Source organism: Arachis ipaensis, chromosome B09, assembly GCF_000816755.2.
Source record: "Arachis ipaensis cultivar K30076 chromosome B09, Araip1.1, whole genome shotgun sequence".
NCBI classification, from domain to species: Eukaryota; Viridiplantae; Streptophyta; class Magnoliopsida; order Fabales; family Fabaceae; genus Arachis; species Arachis ipaensis.
The window spans coordinates 28359195-28367059 of NC_029793.2; positions in this window are offsets into that span (position 1 = coordinate 28359195).

A 7865-nucleotide genomic window follows, 5' to 3' on the forward strand; every position below is an offset into this window, starting at 1 on the left:
GTTGGGCCCATAGGTGGTTTGAACAAAGGAAACACATAAGGCTACCCAGATCTGACTTAAGGTTGGCCCAGATTAACTTTCACTCAAAACAAGCCGAGAACACGCTGATTTGAAGGAAACGTTCATCACCTGCCCAGAATTGTCTCATACATGTTTATGAGACAAAAAATTCTCCAGCAAATACATCAGCATTTTTCAAATAAAGAATCATAACTCAAAATTCCTAGACAAGTCCTAAGCATGCAGAATCTATCCTCAGCTAATGGTTTTGTGAAAATATCTGCTAATTGCTCCTCTGATTTAACAAATTGAATACTAATATCCCCTTTTTGGACATGTTCTCTTATTGATTGAAATTTCACTTCAATATGCTTAGTCCTAGAGTGCAAAACTGGATTTTTTGAAATATTAATGGCACTCATATTATCACACATCAAGGGAATATTTTCAGCATTTAATTTGTAATCGGCAAGCTGTGTTTTTAACCATAAAAGCTAAAAACAACATGAAGAAGCAGCTATATACTCAGCCTCTGCAGTGGATAGGGCCACTGTTAGTTGCTTCTTACTTGACCAAACGTTTAAGGACTTTCCAAGGAAGCAACATAAACCTGAAGTGCTCCTTCTATCAACTCTATCACCAGCAAAATCTGCATCACAATAACCAACTACAGAAAAATCATTAATCTTAGGATACCAAAGACCAAAGTTGGATGTGCCATGAACATATCTAATGATCCTCTTAACTGCAGAAAGATGTGACTCTTTTGGTTTGGATTGGAACCTAGAACACAATCCAACACTTTGCACAATATCGGGTCTAGAGGAAGTTAAGTACATAAAAGAACCAATCATTCCTCTATACCTAGTCTCATCAATATCTTTCTCAGTTTCTCCCTTATCTAATTTTGAATTAGGATGCATGGGAGTTCCCATGGGTTTGGCATTTTCCATACCAAATTTCTTAACTAATTCCTTGGCATACTTCTCTTGATGAATGAAAATACCTTTTTCAGTTTGTTTAATTTGCAGCCCAAGGAAAAAATTAAGTTTACCCATCATACTCATGTCAAATTCACTTGTCATGAGCTTTCCAAATTCAGAACAAATGGATTCATTGGCTGATCCAAAAATAATGTCATCAACATATATTTGCACTAGAATAAAAAAATCATTAGAATTCTTGATAAATAGAGTTGTGTCAGTGGTGCCTCTTTGAAAACTATTTTTCAAAAGAAAAGAGTTAAGTCTCTCATACCAAGCTCTAGGAGCTTGCTTTAAACCATAGAGAACTTTAGATAATTTGAAAATATGATTAGAATGCTCTTTATTTTCAAAACCAGGAAGCTACTCCACATACACTTCTCTATCTATCACACCATTCAAAAATGCACATTTCACATCCATTTGATATAATTTAAAACCACAAAATGCAGCATAAGCTAAGAGAAGTCCTATGGCTTCCATTCGGGCAACAGGGGCAAAGGATTCATCAAAGTCTATTCCTTCTTCTTGGTCATATCCTTGTGCCACTAGCCTTGCCTTGTTTCTTGCAATGCTACCATCTTCTTCCAACTTGTTTCGAAATATCCACTTGGTGCCGGTCACTTTCTTTCTACTTGGCCTTGGAACCAAAGTCCACACTTGGTTCTTTTCAAACTCAAGAAGCTCATCCTCCATAGCTTTAACCCAAGAAGGGTCACTAAGGGCTTCCTTGACATTTTGAGGCTCTATTTGTGAAAGAAGGGCAATGTTTGATCCTTCATTTGCCTTTCTAGTGGAAGACCGAGTTTGCACTCCATGAGAGACATCCCCAATGACAAATTCCTCAGGATAATTCTTTAAGAATCTCCATTCACGAGGTCTGGTGGATTTGGAGGCAAATTCAGATACCAAGGGAATCTGGGTGCTGTTAGCTTTAGGGTTTCCTTCAGATTCATGAGACAAAATGGAATTGTCTCTTGAAATTTTAGTAGTTGCAGTTTCTGGTTCAGTTTGACCAGAATTTCCTTTTTCATTATTTTGAGTGGCTTCATCTTCCTTTTGAGCTTGATTTCCTGCATCACAATCTTCCAAAATGCTTTGCACCAAATTAGTATCACAAAATGTAACATGTATGGACTCTTCAATAATCCTAGCATCTTGATGATAAACCCTATAGGCTTTACTAGTTGTGGAATATCCTACAAACAAATACTCATACGCCTTTGGATCAAATTTTCCCAAATTATCCTTGCTATTTAAAATAAAACATTTGCATCCAAAGATGTGTAAGTAATCTAAGATTGGTGGGTAGCCTTTCCAAAGTTCATAAGGGGTTTTCTTCAAAAAATTTCTTATGATTGTTCTATTCAAAATGTGGCAAGCCGTGTTAACCGCTTTAGCCCAAAGGAATTTTGGAACATTACTCTCACAAAGCATAGCTCTTGTCATCTCTTGTATGCTTCTATTTCTTCTTTCCACAACACCATTTTTGTTGTGGTGTTCTTGGACAAGAGAAGTTGTGAGATATTCTAAATTCCTCACAAAAGAATTTAAATAAATTATTTTCAAATTCAGTTCCATGATCACTCCTTATAGAAGAGATTTTCAAATCCTTTTCATTTTGAATTTTCTTGCAAAAAGGTTCAAAGACCGAAAAGGCTTCATTTTTGTGTGCAAGAAATAAAACCCAACCAAACCTAGTATAGTCATCCACAATTACTAAACCATAATGTTTACCACCTAGGCTTTGAGTTCTTGTTGGACCAAATAAATCAATGTGTAGCAACTCAAGTGGTCTTTTAGTAGAGATATCTTCATTTGGTTTAAAAGAACTTTTTGTTTGTTTTCCCATTTGGCAAGCATCACAAGTGATGTCTTTGTCAAACTTTATCAAAGGAAGACCTCTTACCAATTCTTTCTTTACAAGTTTGTTTATTTGAAACATACTTGCGTGGCCCAATCTCTTGTGCCATAACCACTTTTCAGATTCTTTAGAGTGAAAACAAGCTACATTTTGATCTTTTAGTTCATCAAGAGTAAGTCCATACATATTATTAACGCGCTTGGCAACAAACATCACTTCATTTGTCTTTTCATTAACAACACAGCATTCAAGCCTTTTGAAAATAATTAAATATCCTAAATCACACAGCTAACTTATACTCAAAAGATTGTGCTTCAAACCACATACCAAAAGTACATCATCAATGAAAGTAGATTGCTCATTACCTACTTTTCCAACAGCAATGATTTTACCTTTACCATCATCTCCAAAAGTCATAAAACCTCCATCATACTTATTTAGTTTGATGAAGTAAGTTGACCTTCCAGTCATGTGCCTTGAACATCCACTATCCATGTACCACATGTCCTTTTTGTTCTTGGATGCTAGGCAAATCTGCATGATGAGTTTCAAGTAGCCTTAGGTATCCAAATTAATTTGGATCCTTTGAATTTAATCCATCTTGGTTGTCCAAGTGCATTGAAATCACAAACAACATTGTAAACTTTGTTTCCTACAACTCTTTTTTCAATGAAACATTGTGCATATGAGTGACCAAATTGCTTGCAATTGACACAATGATTTTCTGATGTGTGTTGCTAAAATTGAGGTGAGTTATATTGCTTGAAATGATTGAAGTGTTAAAATTTTCTGGTTTTTGGAGGAGATGCATTTCTTTTGACAAACTGATTTTTATTAAAGTTGTTCCTCTTTGCAAAAGTATTTTCACCAGAATTTCTTTGAACATTTTTACCTTTCGAATATGAGGTTTTGTTGTAAAATGGTGATTTCTTGAAAACAGCCTCATTTTTCGAAATGTAACCCAAACCTGGCCGGTTTGATCTCGGATCAGTTCTTGGTGAAGGCTCAGTTTCACTTGTGTATACTTCATCAAATTTTTCTTCAAGAGTTGAAACATATCCAATACCCGATTTGTTTGGTATGGATTTGGTATTTGATGAAGAAGCCACAAATTTTATAGAGGAAGTATTGGAAATTGTATCTTCCTTGGCTATGTAGCCTAAACCAGATTTTTCAAACAATGGTCTTTGACTTGCAAGTAATTTGTCCAAGTTACTAGAATCTTGAGCAAATTTTTCTAAGTCACCCTTCAGCCTTTTAATCATATCATTTAATCTTTCATTTTCAGCAATTAACTCATGAGAAGGATTCACAATGTGCTTTCCTTTTAATTTTTCAAGTTCAGATTTTAGAAATATGTTTTCTTCAATGATGCCCAAAGCACATTCAGTTTCCTTCACTTTTTCTTTTAAAAAATCATTTTCAACTCTTAACACATCTCTTTCAGATCTGCATTCATTGTACTTATCAAGCAGTTTTGAGGTGTTTAAAGTGATATCATCAATAATAGCATGTAAGTCCTCAATGGTCAAATTATAATAATTTACCTCATCAAGATTGTTATTTCCAGCCATGAAGCAGTCTTTGTCATCTCCTTCAGATTCTTCTTCTTCATTTGAGTCGTTCTCAAGATCCTCCCAAGCTGCCATGAGTACTCTCTTCCTTTCCTTCTTTCCTTTGTCCTCCTTTTTGAACTTTGGACAGTTTAGCTTGAAGTGTCCAGCCTCCTTCCAGTGATGGCACGTCACTTTGCTCAAGTCGATCTTGTGCTCCTTTGAACTTGAACCCTTGTATTTGCCCTTGTTCTTCATCATCCTTTTAAATATCCTAGCAAAAAACAAAAGCTCGTCATCTGAAATACCATCACTAGACTCACTCTCTTTCAGTTCTATTTGTGACTTGAGGGCTATTCCCTTTTTTTTTTTTGAGTCTGTGTTTGTGTGTGTGGCTTCATAGGCAAGGAGTTTTCCTCTCAACTCATCATAGGTTATGGGACTTATGTTGTTACTCTCGGTTAGGACAGTGGCAGTGTTTTTCCATTCTTTTGTGAGGCTTCTAAGGAGTTTTCTCACCAAGGTTTGTTCTGCATAATTTGTACCCATAGCATCAAGGTTGTTGATTATGATTGAGAATCTCTCAAACGCTTCATCAATGCTTTCTCCATCTTTCATGCTAAACATCTCGTACTCTTTTCGCAGCATATCAATCCTTGTTTCTTTGACTTGTTTAGTGCCTTCGTGTGTAACCTGGAGTTTTTCCCATATTTCTTTGGCTGTCTTGCATCTAGACACCTTCCGATACTCTTCAAAGCTGATAGCACAGTGAAGAAGGTTGATTGCTTTAGCATTCAACTCTATCTTCTTCTTATCATCTTCATTCCATTCGGCTTCTTCTTTTGGAGTCACCACTCCATCAACACTTGTTTTTGTTGGGATCTTGGGACCGCTCACAACAATCTTCCATATGTTGTAGTCAATGGATTGGATGAAAATCCTTATCCTTTCTTTCTAGTAGGAGTAGTTCTTCCCGTTGAAGAAAGATGGCCAGTTGTTTGACTGGCCTTCAGTGAGGGTGTAGGCAAATGTGGTTGTGCCCAAGTTGTTCACCATTGGATCTTTGCTCCAAGCGGTTAAGCTTGATTCTTGAGACCTTAGCTCTGATACCAATTGAAGGTTGTAGTAGGCTTAGAGAAGGGGGGTTGAACCTATGCCTTCCTTTTAAGTTGTTGTTATTACCCTTTTAAAACAAACTTTCAATTTAGGTTCTGTTTTAACTCAGCAGCGGAAATTTATGAGATAATTTATTTTTGTCTCATGAATATCAGAAAACAGAACTCAGCAGAGAAGAGAAAAAGCTAACACCAGCATGTATCCTGGTTCGGTTGCCTTGTGCTATGCAACCTACATCCAGTCTCCTCCACAACTATGGAAGAATTTCACTATAGTTAACAGTATTACATACACCAATTTCACAGGATTGACCCAATCCTTTCACACTCAAGTTCTAACCTAACTTGACATTGGCTATGCTAATACCTAACTAATCACTCTTAGTGCTAACCCAACTAAGAAAGGGATACTTTACAGGTACAAGATACAAGACACTTAACCAACCTAAAGAAATCAGAAAATAACTCTAGGCTTTGCTCTCAAGTGTTTCTCTCAGCCTTTTTTCACTCATGGCTTTTTCTTAAGCTTTCTCACAATGCCTTTTCTCACAAGAAATTACAGAAAGATAAACTTAGAAAAGTACATTACAATTAGTAAAACATGAAGGAGATTGATTTCATCAACAGCCTCTGTGCTATGCGAAAAACCAGATTGGCAAGCATCTGATTCAATTCTTCATACTGGCAGAATGCACCTTTGATTAGGTTACACTGTCCAGTTAGTTGAACTTCTTCAAAGAGCTCTCTCAGAACAAAACTTCTATTCACTGGTTTTCTCTTCTTGGCTTCTAAATGAACAACAAGACTTCTTTTATCTCCTTGCATGTTGCTGGGTTCTTCTTCCAAGGTCAACACCTTGAGCCTTGAGCATCACCAACCCACAGATTCACTTTTTCTCCTTAATCCCAGAGTGAAAACTTTGCTTCTGACTTCCTCATCTTGACCGAAAGCCATAAATTAGCAGCCATAGAAATCTTTCCATTGTCAACTTGATCTTAGCCCTTAAAAACCAACTTGGTCCCCAAGTCATGTTTAAGACCGTGGATACACAATAGAGAAGAACAGAAACCATCTTTCTTTTGTATCCCATTTCAGATAGAGCAGAGAGTTGGGAAGAAGAGAAGAAGATCTGATGCATGCAAGAGGAAATGGTTTACCTTTGATCTTTTCTTAAGCTTGATTTGGCTTGAACTTGTTGATTTGACATTCTGTCTTTCAAGCTTAAACTTTCTCTCTCTTGCTTCTTTGGTTACTAGCTTAGGGAAGAAGCTCTTTCTCTCTTTCTTACTTTTCTGAATTTCTGACCAACTCTTCAGAAGTGAACGTTGCTTTTAGTAAGGCAAAAGAGAGGGATTTGCTTGCTGAAAGAGAATCGGGCTTGGATCGGGTAGTGATGTGCTTGGCCCGTTTTGATTTCTTCAGCTTTGATTTCTTTTGGGCTTTGTTTGATTTACCAGCCCACCAACCTTGTTGTATTCTATTCATTCCAATTTTAGGCTGTAATTTAAATTTTGGCCTGCAACAATTTATGAATAATTAGTAATATGTAATTATAATTAATCAACACTAATTATTTATTTTGCCTAAAAATAATGTTTGTCATCACTGATTATTTAGTTAATTTCTTAACTCAACAGGACTCAAATCCAATCTTTACTGGTGATGGCCTTAAAATTAGCTTTCCTTGAGAATATGCAACACAACAAAATTCACTAGATTTAAGAATCTTCTAGTTCTTTAGTGAATGTCCATGGGAATTTTCAATAATTTTTAGCATCATGGTTGTTCTCGAATGACCCAATTGATCATGTCAAATTATGAATTCATTTGAGTTAGTAAACTTTTGGTTTACAATGGCATGTGATTCGATTGCACTAATTTTAGTATAATATAACTCAGAAGAAAGTGATGACAACTTTTCTAATATAACCTTTTTATTTTAATCATAAGTTGTGATACATAAGTACTCATGATTTTCCTCATTCATTGTTTCAATATGATATCCATTTCGGCGAATATCTTTAAAACTCAACAAGTTTCTTAGAAACTTGGTAGACAACAGTGCATTATTTATTATGAATTTTGTTTCTCCAGAAAATAAAATTATAGCTCTTCCGGAGCCTTCTATCACATTGTCTGAGTCAATAACAGTATTAACATATCAAGATGTGTAAAATATATATTACTTTTGAGAATAGTATACGAACTTGCCCTATCCGCAAGGCAAACATCTTCACTATATATCCTTGTCACTTTTTTCAAAGACAAATAATAATAAAATGAGTAAAAGTATTTGCACAATAAAATTATTTTCTTGATTAAAATTATTTTTCTGAAAAGGTACTATACA